This window comes from Poecilia formosa, unplaced genomic scaffold (assembly GCF_000485575.1).
Source record: "Poecilia formosa unplaced genomic scaffold, Poecilia_formosa-5.1.2 Scaffold108, whole genome shotgun sequence".
In the NCBI taxonomy this organism is placed as follows: Eukaryota; Metazoa; Chordata; class Actinopteri; order Cyprinodontiformes; family Poeciliidae; genus Poecilia; species Poecilia formosa.
In genome coordinates, this window is record NW_006800047.1 from 1,267,925 (window position 1) to 1,271,420 (window position 3,496).

At 41.9% G+C, this 3,496-nt stretch overlaps 1 long non-coding RNA gene across 1 annotated transcript; it reads left to right on the forward strand.

Moving 5' to 3' along the window:
* The first annotated feature begins 2,283 nt into the window (after nucleotides 1–2,283).
* LOC107837050 (uncharacterized) lies at nucleotides 2,284–2,635 on the forward strand. The gene is made up of 2 exons (XR_001663028.1): nucleotides 2,284–2,373; nucleotides 2,513–2,635. It is a non-coding gene; the product is annotated as an uncharacterized LOC107837050 (long non-coding RNA).
* The last annotated feature ends 861 nt before the right edge of the window (nucleotides 2,636–3,496 follow it).

Below are 3,496 nucleotides of genomic sequence, written 5' to 3' on the forward strand. Positions count from 1 at the left end.
AAAAAACCAGAAGACTAAACTTTCCCCACTTGGCTGAAGCGGTTCCCTTTTAGATCTTCTGGGGCTTGTTAGGTGAAACAATACACCTAGCAGCGGTAGAGTTGTCCAAAGCCTCCTCCCCTCCGAACAATGAGCCTGTTGTGCTTTCGCTCAATGGTGAGGAGCGGTCCTAGGAGACGGCGAAGGCAGCTGTGGTGGGATCCTGGGACAAGGGCTACGACTTGAGGAAGGCGGAGTGGTGCATTGGTTTTTTTTTTTTCCTTTTTTATTGGAGAGCAGTGTGAGGTTACAGAGTGTAGCGGGGACTTGTGTGTTGTGGGAACTCCTGATTCCCCCTCCCACTCCGTCCACCCCTCCTCCCCTCCGATCTTTTCTTGACTCCAGAACAGGCCGAGGCGACAGGGCTGGCATTTGCAATGCAGATTGTGTTTGGGAGAAAGGAAAACAGGAGCCAGGAATCAATGGTCCGGTATCAATCCGCTGACTGCTAATGTCCTTCACAATCTGATTTTTGACCCAGACAAACCCCCATTGTTGTCCTCTGGACCCCACCTATTTCCCTGCACTCCACTTGGCTGCCAAGCAATGCCACGTTAAGTGAGGAAAATCCACAACTCTGTGTTCCCCCTTAAGAGAGACGCTCTGAGTTGTCATTTAGAAATGTGTTTAGCTGGTTCGGGGCCGTGGCACAATGGGTCAACTCCCCCTCCCCCCCCAAAAAAAAACAAAGGAGCGGAGGAAGGGCAGGACGGATGAGCGGGGGGAAACCAGCCAGTGTTTAAACACAGCACTCACCCCTTGTGGTCATTGTCATAATATCCCAATTTGTGTCACAAGTCTGGTTAAAGTGATACGGTGAATCAAAAAGAGAAAAAGAGAACGTCAGGTTACAGCGGCCAGCCGCAAGGAAGAGAACGACGACAGAAATTCCTGCTCATTACACCTGAGCAATACACAAGGAAACAAACAAATAAAGACTAAACAGGAACTTTACCAACACAACACGTAAGCTAACTAAAAGAAATGTATACTTTTTTATTGATAGTACTGAAAAACTCCATATGTCTCACTAGCTCCGTTTCCATTACCAATGTGCTCATGCCTTCGTCTGTATTCTAATACCAAAAAACACAATTTTGCAATTGCAATGTTTCCACTAAAATTACACGTGAAAAGCCTCTTCATGAGACAAGTCATTAAAATCATGTCAGCGCCGAATATAAAACAGCTACATGAGATATATTCAAAATTTATCCATGGCACTAGCACTTATCATACATCAGTCATCTGAGGAAACGTTAGCATCTTAGTCAGGTGGAGCGACAAACCGCTTATACTTGGGAGTGGCTACGTATGCAGCATTTTGGAGAAAGTGTAGTCAGAGATTTTACAGAAGAGTTAGACTCAACACAATGCAATGACACAAAACCTTTTATGATCAGTGCAATGCGAGGAGAGCCAGCTGCACGTTGTCCAAAAAAGAAACTACAAACCACGAAGAAGACAATGTCCTGTCGTCTTCTTCGTGGGTTTTGCACGTACTCGCATACCGACTGTTGATCAATTGGCTAGCTTGATGCTAGGAAAGTCCTTCCATTGCTGTTCTGCAAAATACATCTATTTCAATACAATGAGATTTTTTGAAATTGTCATGTTTCCAACAAGCAAATTTATTTTCGTAATTTCAATTTGCGCAATTTTAAGGTTAACAGAAATGCAGCTACTGTGCTTACAAAGAAGGTTTTATCCTTCTGTAAAATTGCTTCCCATAGATGGTAATGGAGAGCATCTTAACCGTGTGTTTTGCACACCTCTCTCTAACCCATCATCCAAAGTATTAAAAATGTTCAACCTGTGTTCATCTTAGTTGTTTTACAATGAAAAAAATCTTAACTGCAAAGGACATTTAACCATGATGTTTTTCTTTCTTTTTTTTTCATAAGTGTACCTCTCCGGCCATTCACACGGAAAAAATGCATACAATTAGCAAACCTGCAAGTCTTACTGAAAACATCGCAGTTATTTCTAGCCATTAGTGATGTGGTTTGAAGCAGCAAACCGCTTCCAAGCCCTTGACCTCTGGGGTTTTCAGGGGCAGGAGCGCAGAGCAGAATACGAGCGAGGGAGCAAATTGGCCAAGATGCTATTCCTGAAGCCAAAAGTTCAGCATGTGCAGGGGGCGGCTGGCCTCGGACTTTTCATTAGGCGGCAAGATTGAGATGGAGGGTCGTCCGGTGGCACCTCAGCTCTCATTTGGGGGTGAACATCTGGGAAGAAGAAAACAAAAAAAAAGAAGGTCCATATGTGGATGGCGTGACCTCTCAACTCGCTCAGGGACCGACCGAAGGCCTCCAATCATAACATCGCCTCGAGGTAATGAGAGAACCGGGAGCATTTTGCTGTTGTGCTCTGGTTTTTGCTGTCCGCTGACCGTATGGGTGACATTTTACTCACTGAAAACGGCTGCATGGTTTCAGGCAAACACTCATTTTTATTCCTTCTGTGTTCACAGGTAGGAAGAAGAATAATAAAGAAAAAGGAAAGGAGTTGTTTGTACGCTCCCCTCTCTCTAACCCGCAGCACATATGCATGATTTCCAATCAGGCTGCTCCTGAATAAAAATGCTTTTACGCTGGATTAGCCTCCACTCAGTGGTATTATTTGACAGCGTGTCAGTTTTTTCCTGTCCGTGAGAAGGCTGTTCAGTCCTGCTGTTTATTTATGAGCAGCTTGCGGCACGGTGTTTTTAATCATTTATGAAACTACGACGAACCGCAAAAGAAGTCAACACAATGCCGGATCGTCGTCCCAGCCAAAAGCAGTGGGAGAAAAAAAAAAAGATCTTTTTATATATTATATATATATATATATATATATATATATATATATATATATATATTCTTGGAGAAGAGAAATAAAATGCAAACATTTGTGTGTGGGGGGAGTTGAGAGAAGATGTACAAGGGGTTTACATGCAGATCTGATTGGTCAGGTTTTACTTTTATAATAGAGTGTTAGAGCCACTGTAGATAGGGAAAACAAAAAATGTCGGAAAGTTGAGGGGGGAAAAAAAACAAGAAAATTTCAAACTAAAAAAATCCCAAAAGTCAAACATTTTCAACTTTTGAAACTCAGAAGTTTTCATGTCTTTTTCTAGAAAATTACTGAGATTTATCTAAAATCGTTTGAGTTTTTTCAATATTTGACTTTTTTTGGCAGAAAATTTACTCTACAATCGCCCTAATACTCCGCCTTTACTTCCTGAACTTACTTTATCTAACATTTTCAGTCACTGAGATAACTACATCAAATAATAACCTTTGCGTAACTAAGATGAGATTCTCAATCAGTTTTCAATCCCAAAGTTGAAAAGTTCACATAGAAATTGCTACGTTTACTGCTCAGCCTAAAGCGGTCAGATTTTCAAAGGAAACAAGGAATCGCTTGATTAACAGGAAATGATATGCTCTCTTTTTTTCTTTGTAAACTCATTTTC